Here is a 10,572-nt window from a genome sequence, read left to right on the forward strand (position 1 = left end):
TCTCTCAAGTAGGTCACTAAATTAGTTTCTGTAACTTGTTTCTTGTTTGTCTTAAAAAAAATCTAGCAAAATAATTGAACTTTTTATCGTAGTAAAAAATTTGGCATAAAATATTACTGTTAAAGGGTTTTAAAGTATATATTCCACGTATAGACGATGATTAGCACAAATAAATAATTCGAACAATATGATCAGGGATATGTATAAAAAAAAAATACCTTTCTTCATAACGTTTGCAAGATGAGAGGACATATGATAAACCTTTGCCAAAAGCTGAAAATATAAGAGTTGTTAACAAAGGTTTTGTAACGCCTCGTCCCGCCACGTTAATCAACTCATCATCTGTGACGTTGTAACGGAGCGGGGATTTAAAATTTAAATGTGTGAACTTCCCGAACAAATAGATCGCGCCACTTGTTGTCGTTTTTATACAGTTTTAACACCACTCGTGTGCATCCTGAGCAATTAGTTATTCTTGTTAATGAAACATGCAGTAGTTTATTGTTGGTCCATCCATGAGTGGTGTAATCTGTACAGATTAAGACTGATGTAAATCAAGGTTCAAACTAATAACAACTAATATTTGTCACATTTTATATAATTTCAATTTTAAAATTGACGAGTTAGAATTATTTTATTATTTAGTTTAATTAATTATGAAACCCCTAAAAAAATACTCAAATTTGCACTTCAATACTGTTAAAACTTGTCTCCGAGGCATAATGCGATACTCGTTTACCTTTCAAAGATTACCTCGTAGCTGAAGAAATAAGGTTCAAGAACAACATGGGTGTGCTAAGAAGATATATATTTGCTTAGGAAACTATTAGTTAAATAAAAATACGAATTAATCATAATGTCATCTGTATATCTATGTTCTACTGACTATAAGAGTTTCTACTGACTATACTATAAACATAAAGCATGTTTATAGATTGTTGTTAGTGCCGATCTTATCATTTAGAAACCACATAAAACCACAGAGCATGCCCTGATCTACAGTGAGCAGTTCCACTTCTCAAAGATTTAAATGATTTACCTATTGTAGTAAGGCTACAACTATAAATGAATACACTGCAGGCCATTAAAACAAGCGTTTTTATGAATTCTAGACTCTTGGTTGGTAACAGTTTGACTGATTGGTCGTAGGAGTACTTAAGTAATTTAAAATTAAATTTCTTATAGCGTTGGTGGAGAAATATGTGATGCGCCCCACCTTCAAACGTGTAAAAGAGGTAAAATAATTCAATACTAGAGGCTGCTACAAGGTAGCAGCTTGTCAGACGTCATAGCGAAACAAGACGAAAGGAATTTTAATAGATTGACTATGCAAGTTAAGAAAAATATAGAACAATTTTGTTCTGTAATTTATTAAACCTTACGCAAGATGCATAAAGATGACAATAATTATTATTAATTAAATAAACGACCCAACATTTTTTTGACCCTATCTAATTTCTGTAAAGCTTCCTAAACTTCCTTTCAGTTCAAGGCAAGAAATGTACGGTCCTATGGTATTGATTTTTTCAAATTTGACCACTTTGAAACCAGAACATTTTTTTGAAATTCTGAGTGTCGGAGGAGCTATGACTAGTCAGTCTCAATGAAGATAGCGTGTTAGTCCCTCGCTCCACTGACAGAGGCAGCACACAGACTCGCAGACGACACACGCACAGAGTTGTAGCCAGCAGTTATAGTTTTGGAACGGTCAGAGTGAGGCAGAGAGTCAGTCAAGTATCACTAATCGGCTTAGGTTGCCCGGGTCCGACTCCTATTGTTGGGGCGTCCGCGAGGATCTGTGGATATTGACAACTGTTGGATTGTACCATACAACCCAGTTTTGACAAAAATTTTCAACGCCCATATTAACATGGAGTACTGCAGTTCAGTGAAGAGCATAAAATACATATGCAAATATGTAAACAAGGGAAGCGACCAAGCTGTTGAGGGAAGCTGCACCAGAGATGAGGTAACTCTTTACCAATCAGGACGTTACTTGAGTTGTAATGAGGCAGAATGGTGTATCTTTGGGTTTCTAGTTCATGAAATCCCACTGTTACTTATCCGAGTGTTCACTTTGAGAACTTCCAGAGGGTTTACTTCAACGACAACAGCCTACATTACGTTTTACAAAACCCAAGAGATACTAAATTTACTGCCTTCTTTGAGCTGTGTACTAATAATGAATTTGCTAGGACCCTTTTTTGCAATGAAGTACCCCACTACTACACCTGGAACGCTTCACGAAAAGAGTTCCAGCGTTGCGGTATTGGCTTTCCAGTGGAGAATCAGCCTGATTTAAAGTATTCAGAAGCGCTAGGACGAGTACCACGGCCGTTAACTTCGAGTGCTACTGTTTACGTATGCTACCGTACTTCAAAGTGTATGTGGTCCTACTTGCTTTGATGACTCAAGAACTGTTGAAAGCCATACATACAATCCATATAGAGAAGTGTGTGAAGTCCATTCTTTGCTCGATCGTGATGACTGCTGTGAATCCACAATACGTGATGCTGTTCTGACTCGCTCTCCACAATGTATCAACGTGAGTCAACGTGAGCCACATCAACGTGATCCTGGCGAGCACCTGTGGGCTGTCAAACCCCTTACAACTTTGAAAAACCCTTAAAGACGACATGGCTGAAGACATATTGGTGTGTTTTCATTGAGAAGTTCCAGGTACACTCTATAATGAGGTAGTTTACAATGAAGTGTTACTGGCAATTATATGTCTGGTTTCGACGATGTGTGGTAGAGATTTGAGTTCATTTGGCCTTCCCACACCTCAACTAGAGGTCAATGTCAATACAGAAGTTCCAGGTACACTTTATAATGAGGTAGTTTACAATGATGCGTTACTGGCAATTGCATCTCTAGTTTCAACTATGTGTGGTAGAGATTTGAGTTCATTTGGCCTTCCCACACCTCAACAAGAGGTCAATGTCAATACAGAAGTTCTCAAAGAGATGCCATACAATACTACTGACCTACAGAACCATGTTTTAGGAAATTTACCGGAACTTTCACCGGAACAACTTGATGTGTTCTGTTTTGTTGCAAACAGAATTGCTCAGCAAAAAGGAACCATAGTTTTCTTGGATGCACCAGGTGGTACTGGTAAGACTTTTCTAACAAATTTGCTGTTGGCAGGCGTAAGAAGAAAAGACCAAATTGCTCTTGCTGTTGCGTCATCTGGAATTGCGTCAACGCTTCTAGAAGGCGGTCGTACAGCAGCTTTCAAACCACCTCTCAAGTTGAATTCTGGTGATGCTGTTACCTGTAATATAAGGAAAATTCTGATCGTGGGGGAAAGCTCTTAGATGCTGCAAACTTTTGGTATGGGATGAGTGCACCATGTCACACAAACGTGCACTAGAAGTTCTCGATTTGACACTTAAAGCTGCCATAAACCGTTAGGACTTAATGGGAGGGTTGGTTGTTTTATTGGCTGTAGATTTCAGGCAAACCCTTCCAGTAATTCCTCGAGGAGCACCTGCAGACGAAATAAGTACCTGCATTAAAAAGTCTGCTTTGTGGAGTTACGTTGAGGAAAATAATTTGATGCAGAACATGAGAGAGATTCTTCAAAACGAACACGATGCTGAATTGTTTTTTTTCCAATTTATTAAACATCGGAAATTGACAGATACCTGTTGATAGCCAACAAAGAATCTCATTTCCTCTAAACTATGAACTAAAAATCCGGCAATGCCATATAAGATAGCTGATGCGAAAGTGTAACTAGCTAAGTATGTAAAGATAAGTGTAAGGCGTTGCTGGATTTTCCTAACCTACGCCATATAAGATAGCTGATGCAAAAGTGTAACTAGCTAAGTATGTAAAGATAAGTGTAAGGCATTGCCGGATTTTCCTAACCTAACTTGGCCTAGCCTAACTTAACCTAACTTATCGTAACCTGTCTTAACCTAACCTAACTTAGCCTAATCTAACTGTGTGTATGCAGCGTTTTTTGTAGATCTAACAATAATCGCTATATAAACGTAATTTTTTTCAAATCCGTGTGTATGCAGCGTTTTTTGTAGATCTAACAATAATTGCTATATATACGTAATATTTTTCAAATACGAGTGTATGCAGCGTTTTTTGTAGATCTATCAATCGCTCAATGGTCTTTCCCTAATGAACAGGGTGGTATCGTCAGCAAACAATAAGGTTTACCCATTTACGTTCACCAGAACTAGCTGCTTTCGGTCTGTCAAGTAGCTACTGAGGTGCTGCTTAAGGTGTTCAAAACTGTGCCTCCAATACCGTGCCTCGTTAGCTTGGCCAACAGTATGTGATGTGAAACCACATCAAAGGCCTTGCTCAGGTCACAGAGTCTCAAAAGGACCGACTTGTTATCCTCGAAAGCATCTGTAATAGCACCGATAAGTTTCAAGAGAGCAGAGGATGTGTCTAAAGCCTAGATGATCATTTGGGAATGGTTGGTTGTTTTCAAAATATGTCAACAATTATCTTTTGGTCTCCAGTATCTCAGAGAAGACTGGCAAGATAGAGATAGGTCTATAATTTGTCGTGTAAGAGGGATCAGCCTTCTTGAATATGAGGATAGTCCTAGCTATCTTTAGGCTGTCAGGAAAGATTCCCTTAGTCAAGCAGAGGTTAACAAGTTTAGTCGGTGGCATGATTATCCATCAACTGTGCCCTTACGAATAGAGCATGACAGACCATTGATATCCCAACTTTCGGAGTCCCTAAAACCTTTCACTAATCCCAGGATATGGTTTTCACCCACTCAGTCCAACTTGTTAGTGTATTGATTTCCTGAGCGATAAATGGGTTTTCTGTACTCGTTGACCAGCTCCCATGCCGCTATGCAAGTGTTGAGAGCGGCAGCTATCTTATTAACATTGCTGAATTTTTCGCTTCCTTAACTCTAGAACTATAAACAATTTTTATTCTCTTGTAAAACAAGAAATAGCATAGCCTAGTTAAGAAACTATATCACTTTTAACATTCTTAAATTTTAATTATTATGATCACAGTTTTGGGGGCTTACTAATTGAATCCATACAATAAATCAATACTGGTATAGTTAGGATTTTCAATTTTCAAATTCGCTCTTTGAAGCTAGCTAAAATACCCCCACTTCACTGCGGGCGATATTGAATTTAAGTGCGGAGGTAAATGTACCAAATTCTGGGGTAGCTAACAGTTAAATGAAAGAGTGGTTGGTTCAAAAGGCTTTTAATTTGTGCAGTTTCAGATTACAATGGGGTTGAGATTACTTTGCAGCAATTATTACAGAACGTTTTTATAAACAATGTTTTCAGCTTTGTTGTCTGGTGTGTATGTGTACAAATCTCTGCTGCACGATACACGTGAGCATGCCGCGTACAGTTGGCCATAAGAAAAATATTGATTTTCTAGATGTACAGTAAGTAAATAAAAGAAACGTCTTGTAACACTTAAAATAACAAATACAATGCTAATCAAGAAGTTTTCTAGATGTAAACCGGCTACTTAAAGAGTTTGGTCTTGTGCTTTATTTATTATCATGGCAGAGGTAATCTTCATTGGAAATTGAAGCCGTTTAAATGTAAACGCTAAGTCTGTTGGAATGATTGGAATTCTTGGTATGAAAACTATATAGCTTTTTGCACAAGCCTGGGCTTCAATAACGTTTTTTTTAAACGAAGTAACGATAAGTCGGACACCATTGCAGAGTCGTGGAGGTTCCAAGTTACTCAGTAGCATTACAGGTTCCCCACTTTGAATTCAATTTTGTGAGGAGGGACATCTGGAAACTCCAAGGTGTTGAGAAACTATACTAGATTTTGAACGGCTGCATCCTCTTCTAACACAGTGTCAATAGACAGATACTCTGATGTGCCACCTGGAATTGCTGTAACTATCTTGCTGTTGATTGTATTACCAGTGTAATTTTTGGGAGCAAGTACAGCTCTTTCACACAACCATTCACTGGACAAATGATTCTCAGCAACTGATGGTAACTAATGAACTTTAAGTATTAGTTTCTCCGATGAATCAACCATGTTGGCATAGTTTAGAGGAAATGAGATTCTTTGTTGGCTATCAACAGGTATCTGTCAATTTCCGATGTTTAATAAATTGGAAAAAAAACAATTCAGCATCGTGTTCGTTTTGAAGAATCTCTCTCATGTTCTGCATCAAATTATTTTCCTCAACGTAACTCCACAAAGCAGACTTTTTAATGCAGGTACTTATTTCGTCTGCAGGTGCTCCTCGAGGAATTACTGGAAGGGTTTGCCTGAAATCTACAGCCAATAAAACAACCAACCCTCCCATTAAGTCCTAACGGTTTATGGCAGCTTTAAGTGTCAAATCGAGAACTTCTAGTGCACGTTTGTGTGACATGGTGCACTCATCCCATACCAAAAGTTTGCAGCATCTAAGAGCTTTCCCCCACGATCAGAATTTTCCTTATATTACAGGTAACAGCATCACCAGAATTCAACTTGAGAGGTGGTTTGAAAGCTGCTGTACGACCGCCTTCTAGAAGCGTTGACGCAATTCCAGATGACGCAACAGCAAGAGCAATTTGGTCTTTTCTTCTTACGCCTGCCAACAGCAAATTTGTTAGAAAAGTCTTACCAGTACCACCTGGTGCATCCAAGAAAACTATGGTTCCTTTTTGCTGAGCAATTCTGTTTGCAACAAAACAGAACACATCAAGTTGTTCCGGTGAAAGTTCCGGTAAATTTCCTAAAACATGGTTCTGTAGGTCAGTAGTATTGTATGGCATCTCTTTGAGAACTTCTGTATTGACATTGACCTCTTGTTGAGGTGTGGGAAGGCCAAATGAACTCAAATCTCTACCACACATAGTTGAAACTAGAGATGCAATTGCCAGTAACGCATCATTGTAAACTACCTCATTATAAAGTGTACCTGGAACTTCTGTATTGACATTGACCTCTAGTTGAGGTGTGGGAAGGCCAAATGAACTCAAATCTCTACCACACATCGTCGAAACCAGACATATAATTGCCAGTAACACTTCATTGTAAACTACCTCATTATAGAGTGTACCTGGAACTTCTCAATGAAAACACACCAATATGTCTTCAGCCATGTCGTCTTTAAGGGTTTTTCAAAGTTGTAAGGGGTTTGACAGCCCACAGGTGCTCGCCAGGATCACGTTGATGTGGCTCACGTTGACTCACGTTGATACATTGTGGAGAGCGAGTCAGAACAGCATCACGTATTGTGGATTCACAGCAGTCATCACGATCGAGCAAAGAATGGACTTCACACACTTCTCTATATGGATTGTATGTATGGCTTTCAACAGTTCTTGAGTCATCAAAGCAAGTAGGACCACATACACTTTGAAGTACGGTAGCATACGTAAACAGTAGCACTCGAAGTTAACGGCCGTGGTACTCGTCCTAGCGCTTCTGAATACTTTAAATCAGGCTGATTCTCCACTGGAAAGCCAATACCGCAACGCTGGAACTCTTTTCGTGAAGCGTTCCAGGTGTAGTAGTGGGGTACTTCATTGCAAAAAAGGGTCCTAGCAAATTCATTATTAGTACACAGCTCAAAGAAGGCAGTAAATTTAGTATCTCTTGGGTTTTGTAAAACGTAATGTAGGCTGTTGTCGTTGAAGTAAACCCTCTGGAAGTTCTCAAAGTGAACACTCGGATAAGTAACAGTGGGATTTCATGAACTAGAAACCCAAAGATACACCATTCTGCCTCATTACAACTCAAGTAACGTCCTGATTGGTAAAGAGTTACCTCATCTCTGGTGCAGCTTCCCTCAACAGCTTGGTCGCTTCCCTTGTTTACATATTTGCATATGTATTTTATGCTCTTCACTGAACTGCAGTACTCCATGTTAATATGGGCGTTGAAAATTTTTGTCAAAACTGGGTTGTATGGTCAATCCAACAGTTGTCAATATCCACAGATCCTCATCCTGATACATTTATTTGAGAATAATGTCCACCGTAATTTGTTGATCACTTTCTGTACAAAGGGTACCCATTATAGCTATATCTCAGTCATAATCTATCTGGGATATATCTTTGTACACTTTCCATCACTATTTGACCAAGATCATTAGAGCATACTGTTTCATTGTTGGTATTTCAATTCTAGCACACATGTCTACAATAAACCGACTAAACCGTTATCTGTAGTGAATGATTGGGTTGAAGTGGTTTTGACAAACCATTATGACACATAAAACTGTATTGCAGTCGCTTTTTAGTTGTAGGATGCTTGGTTGTGGGATTACTCTGTTGAATGTTGAAATGGTAGCTTTCCTGATCACTCTAAAACATGGAAGGTATTGCAAAACATCATAGAAGCAATGAGTTTCAGATACTCTAACCAAAAGTGTCATCTCTTTGGCACAGCACAATATCTCGTGAGTGAAACTTATTGCCAACAATGACCACTGCCACTTCATCAACAGTCGAAGCGTCGAATCATCACTCATGCTCCCCAGCTGGACAGCAGTCAGCACGCATAATGGCTTTAAAACCATCTGACGGCCACTGATCTAATGCGGTTTTAAAGGACGCAATTAAAATATTGTTGCCATAAAAAATGCGTTGAAGGCTTTGTACTATGTTTTAGGATGTTGTCACAGCACCTTATAGCCTCAGCTTGTCGACCACCAATGAAGAATATTTGTAGGAAGCCATGAGGCTGATCGGGTTGTGGGAGTAATAAGCCAATTCTATGTTATATTTGCCCCTGCACAGTGAACGTTGTGGGATAGTCATGTTATACAACTTGGCCAAAAGTACCAAATGAGGTCATTTGGAAGCATGAGTTATATTTCCAAATTTAGTATAAAAACACCTGGATTCTGCTGTTTCTCCAACGACAAGGGTCTTTAGTGGCTCAATTGGCTCAGCAGGTAAAGTAAGCCTTACTTTTCCATTTGAACAACACATCCCTATTAGCTCCCATTTTACTGTATCACAATATCTACATGTTTGGCTCATTCTGCCTATACAAAAAAAAACTGTGATTGATATAATCAATGAACAGATCATATCGAAAAGCTATACCATTAAATGGGTTCCACATCATACTCATGAAGTCTTATCTCCGTCGTTGTCTTTCCTGTATAATAGCAGGGGTTTCCTCTTGTACTTGTGCAGCTCTTTGTAAAGCCATTCTGTTACTGTTGGCCACCACCCCAGCCTGATGCTGTTCATCAGACATTTAAGCGGCTCTTTGTGATGCAATTCAACTATTGGTACTCTTCAGGTGTTTCAGCAGTTCTATGTGACGCAGTTCTACTTGTGTTGGCTGGTACTAGAATGTTACGTTCATCAGATGTCTCTGAGGTTCTATGTGAGGTGTGCCTGCAGCTAAAAGCCTAACGTGGCGTTCATTGGGGGTTTCAGATTCTCTATGGGAGGCATGTCTGATCGAATCAGCTAAAAGCCCGGCCTGGTGTTCCTCTGCAGTCTCTGAAGCTCGAGTATGGCTCGTTGCCCTAGCTCTAACTGATTTTTATGACAAACTAGCTGTGTACCCGTTCTACGCACGGGGATCTTATAATATTCAGTTGAAACCTTCTTATATAACGAACAGCAGTTGGTTTGCATATTTTAAGATATGCTGGCCAAACTATTATACATAGCTTCATTTTATGTTGTTTTTTGTTGTTCCGGATCGGTATGACAATCAATAAAAGGTTAAATTACCTCTGTGTCTGCCGGTCGATCCTATAACGGTAGGCTTACTTTTATTTTTACTATCTGATCTCGTTTGCATGGCTCAATCACGTCCTGGTTGAAGTTCGTTCGCTACGCTCACTCACCTGTATGTTGGAGCTCGTTCGCTGCGCTCACTTTCCTTCAGGTTAGCTCGTTCGCTACGCTCACTTGCCTTCAGGTTAGCTCGTTCGCTACGCTCACTCGCCTCCAGGTTGCAAATTAGCTGTTGTCATAAATGTAAAAGAAATAATAGTGCTAGTGCTGCACCCTGTTGGTAATCCTTGTAACTTTAATGCTATTGAACATCACAGAACAGAACCAACTTGTTTAATTGAAACAGCTGTTAAGATTCAATAATTTCATTTCTCATAAGGTTAACATGGGCTTCCAGAAATTCCACGTCAAAAATCGACAAAAACTTGATTTTCAAGGGTTTACTGTTAAATATCTAACTGTCTCATATTCGATGAAATACGTCTAAAACCATCTCATATATGTATAGTATTTGGAAAATAAGTTTCAGGCGGGACAGTGCTATAGTTATTGAGGAGTAGTTGTAATAAAGTGCGTATTTTAGCGTTACCAAGAGAATGACAGATAGACAGACAGACAGACAGACAGACAGAAATTGAGATAAGGTTTGATTCGGTTTCTCTGACCTATGAAATGTAAAAATAACCAAAAAGTTCATTATTCTAAGCAATGTACAGACAAAACTCTAATTTTATTTATATAGATAGATTACTTTACCTAGAAGCCAAGGAGTTGCACAGGCCGGTTATTAAAAAGTTCATTAAACGCCGAATAGTCACCAAGGGTATCGACGATTTGTGGGCTGCAGATTTACTAATAATGAAGCAGTACGCTAGGGAGAACAAGTGGTA

This window comes from Macrosteles quadrilineatus, unplaced genomic scaffold, assembly GCF_028750875.1.
Source record: "Macrosteles quadrilineatus isolate MER2022 unplaced genomic scaffold, UCM_ALF_1.0 Scaffold_5__1_contigs__length_97177068, whole genome shotgun sequence".
NCBI classification, from domain to species: domain Eukaryota; kingdom Metazoa; phylum Arthropoda; class Insecta; order Hemiptera; family Cicadellidae; genus Macrosteles; species Macrosteles quadrilineatus.